Here is a 17,797-nt window from a genome sequence, read left to right as displayed (position 1 = left end):
TTCCAATTCACTGGACAATTGTCAACAGGAATACAGTACGAGCTATTGAGGGTTCATCTGATTTCGTCCATCCGCAGAATGCTCGTTCATGTTTGCATGGAAAAAGAAAACACATGCAGACTACAATAACACTAGCTAGAAAGTTAATTAACTCTTATCACGAGTACATACCTTTTCCCCATGACAGCCTTTGGGTTGGCAAGAATTGATTGTAGTGAAATGATAGCCTTATCTAAACCACAAAAAGAAAAAGAAGAAAAAATTTGAGTTGACTTGTCAGATTTGTACAATAGCTCAAGTTATTTGTTTGTCTCAATTAGTTGAAGAATCTCCAGTAAACAAGCTTTGTATCAAGCATTTTCATTTGCATCATATGTTAATGAATTGAATTAGGTGATTGCTTAACGTTATTAGGAAATTAAGTGTATCTATGGTTCTTCAAAACCAAGTCTTGTGGCATATATGGTGGGTGAACAATGTCTAACCAATTAGATAGGGTGCAAATTAAGGTGATTTCTTTGGCGTTTGCCAAAGACCAAGCCCATGATATGGAGCAAATTGATGGCTTTAAGTACTAACAAGAAATTTACTAGAAATCAGTCACCAAGCAACAAGGTTAGCTGCAATTCCTCGTGTACAAAACTCACATTAAAGCATATGAGTAGAGTTATACCTAACATATTATATTCTTGTTACTTATTAGTGTTAGGGTTTTATATATGATTTTCCTCAACCAGCCTATACCAAATAGATTTTTTTTCCTCACACAAAGGATTAGGCTATGCTTTACCGTTGTTAATGATATTTCATCTTTTGCATTCAAGGATGGATCTAGGACGGGGGGCAGGGGTACATGAGATGGTGAGCTTTAATTTTGTTAAAACCAATAACAATTGCCCTAATCACTAAAGCAGATTTTAGCCTGTGCATTAATATAGTTTTTTGGTGCAATTCAATAAATATTTCCAATGATTTTTTTGACATTATCCTTGAAAATTATTCAACTTAAAATTATAATTATTTTGTCAGATTTGTATATATTCATTGTGAAGTAACATTATGTCAAAAATCGATAGAATTTGTTTTAATAAAAGGTGAACAAATGAATTTAATGAACAAGCATTAGCGAATATTTTAGATAATTTAATAAATATGCAGTATATGGGAGTCGAGTATTTTAATCTTGTTTAGACCGATAACAATGACTTCAACGTACCTAATTTTCTTCTCTATTGAATTTTTGTTAATTTCCTGCCTTATGGTATTCTTATTAGGCTTAGCAAATGAGATAATGGGGCTAATATTATTATTTTTAGTCTAAGGGGAAGAGATTCTGAGTTATTTTTTTTAAAAAAATTGAAAATCTGTCACAGCTAATTTTTGAATATTTGTAGGGTGTCTCGACTTCTTCTAGCTTTTTGTATTATATATATTATATTTGACTAAATACAAAGTCATTACCATTCACCTGGCTCAATTAGATGAGCCAGTGTATATCGTTAAGAAGGAAAATCGTATCTATGGGTGCCAACATGGTGATGTCTCACTTAGTATTTGCTCGAGTTAAAGCTGCTTTCCAACGTTAGTTAATTGGAAATTTTTTGAGTCTTGACAATTAAATCGATCTGGCACAACCAGTAGTGTATTACATACATGATATAAATTCAATTAAATCATTATCTTGGCCATTTTAGTTGCTATTGGAATTTCATCAAATTGGTGATAAAATTGGAAAGATACAAAGAAGATTAGCATTTAGCATGGCCGAAATTTTTTGCATTGCTAGATTCTGAGTCCAAAGGTCCTGGAATTGGGTTGTCTAATCTCGTCTGGTGTAGTGGCAATTGGTACCTGTTTTTTTGTTTCTGTATTCGTTTCCTGCTTGCTAAGAAAACCTCGCAAACTGTATTAATTGAACAAGATATTGATTCTAATTAAGCACATATATTATATTGTCGTTTAGGTTCGAACAGTGTTGGAACTTTTCCAATGTCTATTCCAAGATTGGGATGTTACTAACCGTTGGAAAAAGAAGTATCAAAAAAGAATATCGTTAGCTGTTGGAAGACAAAGTTAAAAAAAGAAAAAAGAAAAAAGAAAAACCATACTGTACAATTATAATCAAAAGGGTAAAAATAGAATCAATGCAACACGTGTATATATTTAGCATATAATTGTTATGTTGGTAGATTGAAAAAAAATTAGTTGTCTCCATTTGGGAAAAAAAATGCCATACACTTGTTTTATATTGTTACGACTTTTTAAATTTTGCATTTTTTTGTAGTTTTAATACATTCTATGATTTTTAGTCAACTTTATATATTTTTTATAAGTTTTCTTAAATTTTTATTTGATGTTTTTTATAATTCGCCCAAAACTTGAACACTTATGAGTTGCATGTTTAAAATAAAACATTAGGGACAATTTGACCGAAATTGATTTTTTTTTTTGGCAAATTTGTTCCGAGAAAAATATCATGAACTAATTTGTTCCATACCTCAAACATTGAGGACTAAAATATTTGGTCCATATGAATCGTGTGATATTGAGGGTGTATTTAGAAAATTTTACTGTAGCCATATTTTTGTAAGATTTTTCCTATCTTATGCTCTAAGAGCACAGGATAAGCACACTAAGTATAAGAAGTGGATCCACTTTAAATTTTAAATATTATCATCTCTCCCTAAATTCAGGAAGCTTTAGTGAAGAAATTTTAAACTTTTCCTAACAACTGACACTTGGATCCACCTCTTTCAAACTTTTTTGGACAATTAACACTCAGATCCACCTCTTTTAAACTTTTCTGGATAACTAACGCTCAGATCCACCTCTTATCATGTGCCCTAAGAGTACTACTTTTCCGGACAACTAACATCCGAATACACCTCTTTAAAACTTTTTCGAACAACCAACACCCGGATCCATCTCTTATCATGTGCCCTAAGAGTGCATAATAGAAGAACCCTTTTTATAACACCTAACCCTACCTATTATCATGTGTCCCAATGGCATAGAATAGAACAACACTTATAACTTGTTGGATGTGATATTTTAGAATGTGTTTTTTGAGGTGATTTAAAAACAATCTTCAATTTGCCTAAAAAAATTATCGGAGAGTGGCAAACCACCTCTTTCTTTGTGTCACACCTATCTTTCTCTTTTTCCCACCACCACCTATAATCCTATTCCCTTTTGCCTCTCCACTCTTTTTGCCCCTATCCTCGACCAACCTACCCCAACCCTAAAACCTTGCCTCCTCAATCTCTCTTTCTTCTTTCCCTTGCTTCCACCAATCGAATTTGTTAAATTCTGATATGATAGCAACTCGATTAAGTTACTGGGTCAGAGGTCAACTAGTGAGATTAGTTGAACCGTTCTAAAAAATCCACTAACAATAGCATGATGTCATAATTGTTTTATATTTATATTAGTTTTAGAAATATTAAAATTAAGTTCTTGGTTATATCGGCCAACCATACAAAATATTCTAAAAGTATTAGACTTGCAGTCAAATATATACCTAGAAATTACATATAAAAATGTAAATTCATGGCTAAAATATATCCATTCTCCAAAACTACTTTAAAAACTAAATTAAAACAAATTAACGCAAGTTGGAATCACTCATACTAAATTGATAAGGTGATAGGGATGAAAACTTCTTGATTTAGAGATTATTTAGGATTGCAAGTGATTTTGGTGTTTACACTAAGTAGCTGGCGTTTTTTATTCCTAGTAATGAATGAAAGTTTCACAATTTAAGTGATTCAAATTATGTTTGAGGAAAACAAGAAATAAAAGTTTGAGAACCAAGTCAACCAGTCAAATCAAGTCACTGGTTTAGTCGATTTTGATAGTTTTGATTGATTTTTTACTAAAACGATTTTGTATTACAAACCAACTTGGAAAGAATGCTGGTTTATAGTCAGACCGGTCAATCTGGTCTGAATCTAACAACATTGCCACCAAACTTCCTGCTTCTTATATTGAGACCTTTTTTCTCATTAAGGGGGTTTTAGGTGAGCAAGAAAGAGGGAGTGGGCGAGTTGGTGGGGAAGGATAGAACGATGAGAGAGGGGTTGCAGAATGGTGGTAAAGAGGAGAAGAGAGTGATGGATTGATGGTAGGAAGGAAGGAAAGAAGGGGAGAAAAAGAGGGTTGTGGAGTGGTGATAGTAAGGGAGAAAAGGGTGATGGGTGAACTGGTTAAGTGGCAAGTTGGTTGGGTGAAGGAGAGAAAGGAGGAGGAGTGGGTAGTGGTGGGGAAAGAGGAAGGGGATACCAGAATTCAAGAAAGGGGGTTGTTGGTGGGGAAAGAGGAATGGTGGTAGAGAAAGGAAGCATAATGTTGTATATGTGTTTTAAGTTGCTTTTGGTATCTTTTTTCGTGTTTTAGGGTGCTTTTAGAATGTTTTCAGGGTATTACTAAACACATGTATTTAAAGTATACATTTTCCCAAAAAAAAAAAAAATTTGATGATTGATATAGAAAGAAAAGGAGGACTTGAGAGTCGAATCACGTGAGGATAACAATGGGATAATTTCACATACCTCCCCTGAGGTTTTTGACACTTGCACTGGTACCCCCAAGGTTTTAAAAATTTCACTAACCTCCCCTGGCAGAGATTTGGAACCCTTTGCTTCCATCATGATAGCTGAAATTACCACTTTGTCCTATGAAATTGGGACTAATAGCTAATGTAAATTTGGGGGAAAAATGCATCAAAATTAGTTAATTACATTTAACTAGAATAACATAAATTTGATGTCTAATTAAGCTAATTAAAACTCCATTACAAAAAGGTGACAATTGAGGAAGAAATTTGGTGCCATTTTTCTACTGAAGTTAGGGTTTATTTCTACTGTTTAGTTGGAGAAAAATGCATCTAAATTGATTAATCAAGCTTAACAACAATAGCACAAACTTCATGGCTAATACATGAATTAAAGATGGATTAGGGAGTAAGGGCCCATTTTTGTGCCATTTTTGTGCCTGCTGTGAATATATAAATGTTTTGAAATAAAATTTAAAAAGTGTTACAGTAATTTCTTACGAAAAAAACTAGTAGGTTATCTATTTAACATAAATTAAATATTTTTTAAAAAATAAATATCCCATAAAGTACCAACTATTTATGGCTTTTCTTTATTACATGAACCAAGTACCAAGTTTTATGGGTATTTTATTCTGAATCATTTAATTTATATTAAATACATAAATATTTGCAAATAAAAATCAAAAGCCGTTACATAAATATTTTTACGAAAGGAACAATAGCATATTTTGTATTTAATATAAATGACGTATTTGAAAGTAAAAAAAAATTTCATAACATACCAACTCTTTACGAGTTTTTCCATTATATGGATAAAGTGCTAGCTATTTATGAGCAATTTAATTTGTATTATTTAATTTATATTAAATACATAAATATTTATAAGTGAAATTCAAAAAATGTTACACTAATATTATTACGAAAGGAAAACTAGTAAGTTTTATATTTAACATAAATTAAATACGTGAAAGTAAAAAAAGAAATTACCCACTTTTTACTAGCTCTTTACGGATTTCTTCTATTATATGAATAAAGTACTAGTTATTTATAGGCATTTTACACTTTTCATATAATTTATTTTAAATACATAAATGTTTGTAAGTAAAATTTAAAAAGTGATACACTAATATTTTTATGAAAGAAAAACAATTAGGTTTTCTATTTAACATAAATTAAATATGTGAAAGATGAAAAAAAAAAGTAATTGCCCATAACATATCAGTTCTTTATGGATTTTCTCTATTACACGAACAAGGTAATAGCTATTTATGAGCATTTTACTCTGAATCATTCAATTTATATTAAATATACAAATGGTTATAAGTAAAATTCAAAAAGTATTACACTCATATTTTTACAAAAGGGAAACTGGTAGGTTTTGTATTTAACATAAATTAATTATATGAAAGTAATACTCGCAGGTAATTTAATTAGTTTAATTAGTTACTTAATTTATATTAAATAGATAACCTACTAGTTGACTTAAAATTTATGAAAATCGGTATTTTTCCTGGCACATCTAGTACTTATAATTTTTTGTATTGTACTTCCACTCCCTCAACTTTAATAGCCATTCTAATAATTTATTCTTCTTTCAATCTTCTACTAATACAAGGAGCAAAGGGCAATCATGGAATAAAAATACCTTCTCACACATGAAAATAATATTGTAATATGATTTGGACTGCTTTGTTACCAAAACTCAAAAGTAAGGGAGATCAGTGAAATTTTGAGAACTTCAGGGGGTCTCAGTGCAAGTGTCAGAAACCTCAGGGGAGGTTTCTGAAATTATCCCGATAACAATAGATAAGGTAACACGGATGCCCACCTGTACCTGACTCAATGCTTAATTTGACTCAATGGATTATCATAAGATTTTGCTATCGAGCAAAGGTTATCAATAGGTAGTGCAATAGGGTTTGGTAAGAGATCCCAAAAAATCCCAATATCTGATACCTGACATATTACTAAAAATATAAATAAAAATATCTATATACGTGTATATGTATATATGTGTGTGTATCTATGTATACATATATATAGTTTATATATAAAATTTCATGATGGGGAGTTAGAAAAATAATATACAACTTTATTTTCCATGACATTCTTGTATCATTTTGTTCTTATTGTATTTTGACCATTTTGACACAATCTATCAATCTCTGAACTGATGTTCTTTTCTAAGCTGTATGTGATAGGATTCTTAAACCATGGTTTTAACTTATATTTTATCCTAACGGAATGTTTTAATCTTGATGCACTAAAATTTTAGTTTAACATAAGTTAATTTTTAGAGTTGTTTAAACAATTTAGATACTTGTATAGTAGTTTCATGAATGAGTTGATAAGTTTAAATAGTGGGCAGAGGGTATTCAATGGTTAATCTGAACTTGTGAGCAAGCAGGTATGGTAATCGAAATTAAACATATAGTGTTACCCCATAGGGTTTGATAAGACACTAGTCTAAGCAGGTAAGGGTTTGGTAAGAAGGATTTTGGAGGATACCCTACTTACTGCCATCCTAGAATTAGGTACTTCACATCTCATTATCACCTGTCCAATGTCTTTATCTAGGTATGACAACAAGGCAGGGGATCCTCCCTCATCCTCTTGCTGTGCTCTAAAATCTCCCCCCGTCCCCAATTTTTCTACTTCCGCCCGTACTCTACTCCATACTTCTGTGGGTGCCCATGCAGTTGTTTAATTATATTTTTTATTTTTTATTTTAACTTTTTTTTATATATATAACATCAATAACAACAATGTAAATCACTTTTTTAGATTCCTAGCTAAATAATCAATGTTAAAATTCATTTTGATCTTTTCTAATTCATTTCTCTATTTTTAATAGAAAATCTAAACTTATAATCATCATATTTATTTAAACAATTTACAATATGTAAAAAATTGAAGTCAACTAAAAATAACTAAATCACCATTTTATCGAAAAATTATGATTTTTTTAGTTCTCAAATTATAATAGATATACATATATTATTGACGTGTAGCTATTATGTGTATATCAAATTTAAACTCACAACTATCGTATTTATTTTTATTTCTGGTAAATAACTTACAATATGTAAAAAATTCAAGTCAACTAAAACTATAATTAAATAATTATTTTATCATACAAATTATGATGTATGCATACATTGTTGATATGTAGTTATAATGTGTATATGTATATATGTAGAAAACTATATATAGGTATTTATTTTTTTAACTTTATATTAGTACAAGAGATGGAGGGATATGGGACAGGGATACCCTTCTCCGTCCCCTGCCCTGTTTAAAATGGGTGGAGAAAAATTCTCCCTGCTCTTACACTCATCCGACCCACCCCATCCCCAGCCCCATGACTCTCCCGTGAGCATTCGACCCGTTACCATCCCTATCTTTAATAGCTAAATTGGGTGTTGGCTGTTGGGAACAGGCTAAAACTACTATTAGAACAGCATTTGAGCAATCTCTGCATTTATTTTTGGAATGGGCCTTACCCTCTCTGTACGTTTTCCGTTCTGGCTTATGTGAGCTCTTTGACTTTGTAGATTTGCATGATGCAAATTGATGATTAGAATTTCATTCCCAGGCCCAAAAACATGGCCCTGAATCTACCAACTTTCAGAGTATTCCCCGTGCGCTTTGTGCGGGGGCATACAACAACTGGTATGTACTATGTACTAGTGGGCTTCGAATGTTCTATCCTCAAATTAGTCTCTATCACCTCTATCCATTCTTTGTACAGTTGCCACGTATCTCTAAATTTTTGATAACCCAAACTCAAATAAATCGATAATAATTGATTGACAAGTTTATTCAAACCAATTAAAATAGATAATTCAAAACATTTTTTTATTTTTATTTTAACAAAAAAAAGTCTTGTTGGTCATAAACGTAGAAATCAACTAAAAGTCTTCTTTATTTTTTTTATCCCAAATCATTTTTTCCTTAAACCCTAACAAGTACTTTAATTTGAGTTATCTGTTTTAATTGGTTTTGAGTAAACTTGTCAATAAATTATTATCGGTTTGTTTGAGTTTGAATTATCAAAAAACTAGAGACACGTGGCAGCTGTACAAAGAAGGGATAGACGGGATAAAGACTAATTTGGGGATAGAAAATTCGAAACCGTACTAGTGCTACAGAATTTTCTATTAAGCTCCAGTTAATTAAGAACCAAATTAACTAGCAATTAGAAAACATTTCATAAATATTATAACTTTAAACAACATTGCCCTCAGAAACCACCACTTTGCATGACTAAAAAAATACCCGCTGATCATGTCTATCAAAGTTATCAACAAACTGTGTGAATAAAAACACTCCAATTTTTTTTTTTTTACCAAGGTGTATTATTCAATGAAATATTTTTTTTACTTGGAGAAACCAAGATGAAGCTGTTCACTTATCCACAACTTTAAAGGACTAAACTTGAAAATTTTAATTTAACTATGACTTTTAAAGACCAAATTAATCTATAATGTTATTCAATGGTAAAGGGAACTTTTCTCCAACATTATTAAGCTAAAACTAAAAGAGACTCCAATAACGTCATTAATGGTTCGGCTTCTTCTTCCACCTGCAATATTGTTGTATTTCAACCAAATATGTCATTCAGAGATTGATGTCCCTGAAAAACATGAGGAATATTAATGTCAATCACGCTATGCTTTTCGACAGCTAGAAACGACTTGGCAAATTAAAAAAAAAAGTATAAGAATTAGCAAATTGAGAATAAATTCATAGTAAACACAATGGTGCAGGGGTCTTAATAGTTTGTTTATTTGAGAAATAGGGTAGGCGCACTGGTCTGTTTACTTTAAATTTTGACAAAATAGAAGTATTAATCATGAAAAATTACAAGTGCGTTATATATTTAGTCAATAAGTATAATTATTTTGTCGGTTATTATCATTTTACCCCTTAACGTTTGGTGCTACAATCATTTTCCCCCTTCATTATCTTTTAGTCACTTTACCCCTAAGACTAACGATCAAACTTAACAGAGTTTGTTAATTAAAGTGAAAAGACATGTTTAACCCTTAAAATTATTATCACTTTTTCCCCATAAAATATAGTCTCATTATCAATTTACCCCTTCGAGTTATTTTTTAGACAATTTATACTACCATTAAATCAACTTAGCAAGTTAAAAAACTTTAGTAGAAAATACCCTCCTCTTTGCATAATAAAAATAATAAAAAATTTAGAGTAACTCTTCTCCTTTTTAGTATCAAGAAAAAAAGTTAAAGTATTAATTTCTTTCTTCTTGGCAATCTTATTAATATTGAAAAAAAATAGAAAGATGGAGAGGGATGGGGGGAGGGGGAGAGGGAGAGAGAGAGAGAGAGCTCAATTCTTTTCTTAAAAGTTACAAATAAGAAAGAATTAAATACTTTTATTATTTTAAAATTATTTCACTTTTTTGTTTACCATCAAATTCCAATCCTAATCTCGATAACCTTAAAGTAATAAGATAATGTTAGACTTTTCTTTATTTTCTTTTTTTTGCAAAATCTAATTTTTTGTCTCCTTCTTTCCTATCTCCTTTTCTTTTCCTAGTATTAATAAATGTGAAAAAAAGAAATTTGAGAAAACCTTTTTTATTTTTATATTTTTCGATCTCTTAAAGTGAAAAAAGGAAGAATAACCATTCCAACTTTTTTATTTTAAATTATATATAAAAAGGGGTAAATATATTTAAAATTTTTTGACCATACTAGTTAGATTAACGATGAGGTAAAATGCCTCGAAAATAATGTTAGGAGCTAAAGTGATTGTATCATTATAACTTAAACGAATAAAGTGATAATAACATTGTAGTAATGCTATAAAATAAAAGGGTATTTTTGTCCAAAATTTCTTAACATGGTGAGTTGAATTACTTATGGAGGTAAAGTGACTAAAAGATAACGTTAGGGAGTAAATTAATAGTAGTGATATAGTTTAAGGGGCTAAAGTGATAATAACCCTTGTTTTTTTTAGGAGTAAGGAAAACTACACACACCAAAAATATTCGATTTTAAATTTTACTAACTTGAACTAGTAGTGACAATTAAAAGACCAAGCAATATATTCTCTAATCAATGATCGATGGGTATTCGATTTTTATGAGGTACTTGATATGTTTAGGGAGCAACGGTCGATAAAACAAACATTGGGGAATACAAATTGCATTTCTTTCTTCAAAAGTTATCATGTGAGTATAAACCTCCAAACATGATAATATTAAGTAGGTATGTATCCAAGAGCTACAGTTAAGAATTGAATTAAGTAACAATTAAAAGACACCTAAACTTTAATTATCCCTGGAAAACATCAAATTTTCAATACTAAATTCTATCTACATTGACCAAGATATTAAAATACAACTTAGTTGGAAGGTAAGGCGTTCCTCCTATAATAAAAAACTTTCAAGTCATCAAAGCGTATAAACTCTTTTTTGTCAAAAATAATAAATAAATAAATAAAAATTAGTACTAAGTTCAGTACAAAGATGAATTTTACTAACTAGAACCAGTAGTGACAATTAAAAGACCAAGCAATATATTCTCTAATCAATGATCGATGGGTATTAAATTGCACATTAAGAAACTAGATTTTACTCATGCATTAATGCATGAAGAGTACTCAACAAAGATTTTCATATTTTTGTTTACTTCATTGAATAAAACTATTTAAGTCAAGATTAAAATGATCTATTTATTCTAAACACTAGAGGGAAGTCCCACGCGAAGCGTGGGAATTGATACCTGTGGTGTGGTCAAATAACTTAATAGTGTTTGATAACTTGATATCAAGTGGAACACACTTATATGTTTCTTAAGTTTTCTATTGTCATAATTAGCATTACATTTTTCTGGTGCTTGGCTAGATTCTTTTCTTGAGCAATAACGGCACGGTTCCCTACTTTCCTTTTCAATGTCTAATACAAATGGAAACTCATGGTCTTATCATATGTATCATTTTCCCCTAGTTTAATCTTTCAAACAAAATTAGTTTGTTCAATCAGGAACACTTACCATTGTTCTATTTACTAGTTTTAACAAAATGAACATGAATTTTTAGTGCTTTACGCTTATTTTCTGTTGTTCCAATCGTACTTTATCTTTTTCTTGGACTGATAACAATACATATCTTTTTCTTGCCTTTTGATTCCCAAATTACTTTTTAGCATTAAGTTTTTCAATATTGTTTGTTTGATCCATCCTAAATTTCAACCCACAAGCCCTAAACTTAAACATAGAAAATTTATATATAGCATTTGTTTGCTTGACTACTACAACTAAGAACGATTATTTCGATCAATACATGCATCTACAAATAATTAGAGAGGAAATTAATTTTCCTCATTACAACCACTAATTTGTATCAAACAATTATCAGGTCTACGAAATTCAATACAAAAATAACAAAGCATGTAAATATAGCCGTTTATCTATTCAAATGGCAATTTCTATCCACACACAACAACTTAGTCACTTAACTATTGAACCAATAAATTGCATCAACTACAAGATAATTTTCAAAGTGGAACAATCATTCACACACTTGTTCATTTAAGCACATGATTCAAATGGATCAAGTATAATTGTAATCATATTTAATCAATAAATGACATGCATCAAGTGGGAATATAGAGTTACCTTGTACCTTCAGTAGCAAAGTGCAATCTAAGAGCAAAATCTCTCCACACTTCGCCCGCTTGCAATAGAAAGCACAAAGGCTTATTCAGGATTTTGTAGAATGGAATCTATGCAACTCATAGACCAGAAAGCAAGAGCAAAATTGAGCATACCTCTACAAACCCAACTTTGGTATTGTGCAACCTTCTTAATCCACAATTTTGTACCTTAACAATAGCCATTATTGTAACCTACGTTACAAATTGATAAGCAAATGTTGAAGAAAATGGGAGGTCCTGCGTTACTCTTGTAACATTTATTCCAAATGATTCTTTACCTCTCATACTTTAATGGCCTCATCAATGTGCTACAGTTACTAATTCAAATAAGTGCCCTTTGTTGCAAGAGTTGAATTAATGGTTCTTGAGCTTTAATGATGAAGAAGACAAAACTTTCTACAGTTACAATTCAAGCATTCATTTTTAGCCTTATGCACCATTATTATCTTAAATGCATTTAATTTGCATAATCAATTCAGCTAAACATACTTGAGGGGAATTAATTTCGCTTTTCTACCCACTTTGCTAAATCAATGGCAAAGTAGCCAAACCATTAGCCACTAAAGGGTACAGTAGGTAAACCATGCGAAATTAGGCAACAGAAACTTGTGCATTTTGCTTAATCAATACTGTTATATTTTTACCATTACCAAAATGCCCCTACAAATGTTAGATGAAAACCACCTAAGAGTCATACAACAACTCCTTTTTATATATATACTAGGAGGAAAATGCCCGCGCATCGCGCGAGTGTTTGGTGCCTGTGGTTAAAGAAGATTTTACGGTAGTTCAAGCGAATATAAAAAAACTCACGTATATTGAGTAACAAAATATCTAATGTATACGGGAAGATGGAGAAGAAAATTATGCATGCTATTATGCTCAGTTCATATATTTTGAAACAAACACTTGTATATGAGCTTTTCATTAACAAGACTAAATGAACTTTAAACAGATACCCAAATGATTAATGGTAATAAACAAAGTGAATATCCACTTAAAGATGCATCTACACAACATTCTTGTTGATGAAAGTAGCCAACTTTTTTAGCAACGACAAAGCCTAGCCTCAAAAGGTTTGGTTCCATCCGAGGATTCAGCAATGGATCATCAACCCCCGTAGATTTTGGGTGAACATAATGCCAAATGCCCTTAACATAGGCCTCTACCTGTAATTTCATTAACTCAATACTAATTAGATCTTTCCCCCAAAAATAAGGACAATTGAGAAAAATCACATCAAGATCGAAGCCGTTTAGTATCTCCAGCTAAACCCTTGATGCCATGTTATGTGCTAAATTGCCACCAGCACTATCCCCACAAAAAAACACCCTATCAAAGTTAGCATAATCCCTAAGCCATACCTCAGGACCCTCGCCATTTGAATGAGGGGCAACCCATTTGACTGCAATCTAAGAATCTTCATAAGCAATAAGCAAAGGATGCTCAGGGGCGAGCCGATAGTTAATTGAAACTGCTACAACACCAGCTTGTGCAACTACTACATTAAGGTGCGCGTGATATGTAGGAAAGAAGGCAGATTTGATCAAAAAGCCTCCACCATGTAAGTAGACCAAAAGAGGAAGTTTTGTATCTCCAAACCTATCCCAACAAAACCACATCATTTAAATTGTATAGAACAACCAACTTTGTAGGGAAACAATAATATCAACATTAAATTGCGCTAACAAAGTATCCAATTTTGGAATGAAAGCATTTAACTAACAATAGAAATTACGATTTTACAAAGCAAATCATACCATTAAAAAAAAGAATGAAACCTCACCTCAAGTTGAACCACCAAGAATAACTTCACCAGAGAACCATATTGAAATCCAGAGTACAATGGCAATACAAATAAGTATTTATCGGAAGACGAAAGGAACATAACGGAAGAATGTGAAGGGGCAAACATTTGAAGAATTGAAGTTGAAACTAATGCTCAATCATAAATTCCTTAATAAACCACATTGTCCTTGCTTTAATTGAGATGAAAATGACGTTTGAAGTTCTTCAAGTTATAATAGCAAAGTAACAGTAATAATTGATACAAACCAAATTGAATGTCTCTGCAAGGACATTTAAGTAATTACACCAATAAAGAAGCTATTATGGGTTGTACCCAATGTAGAAAAGATGATCAAATAATCTCACATTCCCAAACTACCCAAACCTTTGAACAAATCATCACTGCATCTTTTAGAATACAAGGACATTTCAGTAAACACAATAATACACATGCTATCTAAAGTAGTACCCAATACTATAACTACACTCAAAACAACCTCACAATCCCAAAATACCCCTACTCTTGTGGTTGAAATTCAAAGCCATTCTTTGACCCAAACTCATTCTTATATAGTATAAGGATATAGGAAATTGGAGAAACTTTCTTGTAAAAATGAGCTAAATTATTAGTACATATATGGTAGTATGTACTAAGCTGGGTGGATTAACTTGTATGCTTAAAAAATTAAGGGATAATTTCAGAAACCTCCCTTGAGGTTCTAGTAATTTCAAACAGCTACCCTTACATTTTGAAAATTATACATACCTCCCCTAGAACATAGGTTTGGGTTTTACCTTGATGATGTAAGACCAAAAAAGTATATGAATGCCCAAAATTGCCCTCATCTAAATTTCCTTAGTATGAATAATCATTAAAAATTTTTAAAAGTCTAGAATACACTTGTATACTACCAAAATTATGAGTTTTATTGCTTAGTCAATGTCTTGATAGTTTCCATCCCCACGGTTTTCTACATCCATCCAAAGTTTCAAACTCTTATCACTTCTTTTTCTTTTTCCGAACAAACTCTTTGTCTTAGATGCCAAAATCCACCGTCGTAATTCTTGCCTTTACAATCTTTACCTTTCTATAGGTTTCTTCCATATATTGTCTACCAAATCATTAGTCATAAAACTCACAATCCTTACATTTTGCATACTCAAATGGCCAAGTGCTCAGTTACCAAAATGCTTCTAACCTTTGCACTCAACATTTTGGTTGGTCATCCTAAATTAGTCCACATTTTTTTCTCTGAATTGACACAATTTTATTGAGAACAAGTTTGATGTCTATTAAGAGGAACTAGGAAAAATATCAACAAAGTGCAAGTTTGGAGTAGTAGTTTTAGTACAATCTATCAAATTATATTTTCTCGTAATTCAGTAGCTTTTTTGTGCTCAATGATATGAACAAGTGGGTTGTTGGCAGTGATGATTTCTTCCATCATCATCAACAGCAGTAGCATGACAATAAGCTTAGTGAGGTAAAGGCTTTTAATGGGTTTTCTATGTGAAAATTTTAGATTTTCACTTTTAATGGATTTGTGTGAAAATTTTAGATTTCCATTCTATTTCAATTTACAGATAGAATTACCAAGGTTTTAATAAGTAAAGTGGCAAAATAAAAAAGAGTTACAAGTTTTGGATTAGCATTTAGGAGATCAGGAATTCAAAAGACACTTTGAGAAAGGTGATAGGGATGGTGATGACATGATGACAATAAGGAAGGAGACATCTACCTCGGTTAGTATATTTCAGTGATAAAAGGTTACAATTTAATGGTCACAATATATAACCTAATAAAGAAGAATTGTTTTCCTTTTTTCCTTTTCCTTTTTTCTGTTATCTTTTTCCTTTTTTTTTATCAATGGCTTGTCTTTTGAAAAATTATGAAGGTTATTATAGTCATTGTCTATCATTAAGGGAGGTAAGTGTAATATTAAAAACCTTAAGGAAGCTCAGTGAAATCACTAGAAACCTCAGGGGAGGTTTCTGAAATTATCCCAAAAATTAATTCAAATAAGTAAGAAGATAGAGAAATATAAAAAGATTTTAATTTGATAGATTAGTTGAGAGAAAAATATCACAATGATTACTTTTTCCTTTTTATTGTTATGCACATGGCGCCGGTTGCAAATTGACTGTATCACTTGTTTGTCAATTGGTTATGCACATGATAGAAAGTACCATTTGACCGAAAAGCTTTCTTCATATGTATAAGATTTCCTATCCATCACAAGGCAAGTTAGGTCCGCAAAAATGGTTTAAGGCTTTGGAATTACAACCTTTTTCTTCTTTAATTAGTTCCAGCGGTTTGACTACCATGCACACTTATACATGTACAAAGACGGGTAAAATATTTCAATGGCTCTCAAACTGTTACGAAATTTAACTTTTAACCCTATAATTATTAATTGATAAGTTACCCTTCCAACTAATTAAACCATATAATCCTAACCCTTTCGTCAATTTGAGTCGTTATGTTTAACAACTATAGCATAACTTGATCCATAACTTGTAGGGCACAGACTTAAAATGTTTAATCTAACAATAACTTCTAAAGACCAGATTAAATGATCAAAATAAAGATTCAAGGCCTCTCATCCGTGTACCAAATAAATGCCAATATAGATAACAATCAACTTTATTTCAGGATGACCCAAATCAAACGTACACTGTACTGTGAAAGACAAATACAAGCAAAAGAGTAAAGTGAACAACATCAAGAAAAGTACATATCGGGGCTTAATACATGACACTACTGCATATGATTTCTCACATGCTTTATTATTGAAGGCGCCCTACAAATCCCTTGGTTGTACAAGAGATGAAATCAAGTGATAATTATGGAGAAACTAGACACAGCGTTTGCGGCGAAGAAATTTGCTATATTCACATCTAGTCTTGCCACAAAGTTTATTGATACACTGGCCAACATTATCGCATGGGAAAGGGCAACGTCCTCGAATATCAGTTATAGCTTCTGCTTCAGCTTCAGCCTCAGCTGATTGGACTCTTGAGGCTTCCACCTTTGCTATTGGTCCCCCTATGACCACTGCAAATGAATTTTGCAAGTTCAGCTCAACAGTTTATAGTTTAAAACTACACCAATCATACTGGTTAACTCGTCAAATAGTTTATGTGTTGTTCGTTTTTCATTGCATCTCAAATTATTTCGAATGCCTAATGCCCCTGTAGAGCATGAGCAGTTTCTAAGTCTTCGCACTAAAATTTTCAAATACGGAGTTGATACGGGTAAATTTTGATAAGATTTAGCAATTTAAGATTAAACAAGATTAAACTTAATAATGATCATTAGGCCTCAATAGTTACTGAAGTCCCATGTCAACCTGTCTGTGCTTGTTTAGCGTGTTTGTGTGCTGTGGGTGAACCAGAAACTGAGATATGCAAAAAGCTCGGTGAGGAAGTCTAACATCTGCGTACATAATTGAATATAATTGAGAACTTTTAGAATTTCAGTGGAATATAAAATGATTTCTAAAATCTTAGCAGCGGCAAATTCTGCATTTTACAAAGATTTATATGTAAGAACCTTAACTTTCATGGGATGTGGAAACATTTTTCTTTAATTTGTGTGTGCATGCATGAGGGAAAGACTTACACGAAGCAATCACAAAGAAAGCAAATAGTATCAGCTTTTTTGATGCTTTCTCCATTTCTTCTCAATGCTGAATTTTTGAGCTACAAATGACTGGCTAGAGATCTCCTAGGCAAGTTTGATGGTTCAAGTCTCAGTTCACAGA

General features: G+C 31.7%; 1 long non-coding RNA gene across 1 annotated transcript; it reads right to left on the bottom strand.

Moving 5' to 3' along the window:
- Positions 1-16,661: 16,661 nt before the first annotated feature.
- LOC140012547 (uncharacterized) lies at positions 16,662-17,797 on the bottom strand. Its single transcript, XR_011819731.1, has 2 exons — positions 17,656-17,797; positions 16,662-17,088 (listed from the first exon to the last, which is right to left on the bottom strand). It is a non-coding gene; the product is annotated as an uncharacterized lncRNA (long non-coding RNA).

The sequence above is a fragment of the Coffea arabica genome, chromosome 8e, assembly GCF_036785885.1.
Source record: "Coffea arabica cultivar ET-39 chromosome 8e, Coffea Arabica ET-39 HiFi, whole genome shotgun sequence".
NCBI lineage: Eukaryota > Viridiplantae > Streptophyta > Magnoliopsida > Gentianales > Rubiaceae > Coffea > Coffea arabica.
Note: the sequence above shows the minus strand (reverse complement) of the source record. Positions and strands in the feature narration are given on the sequence as shown.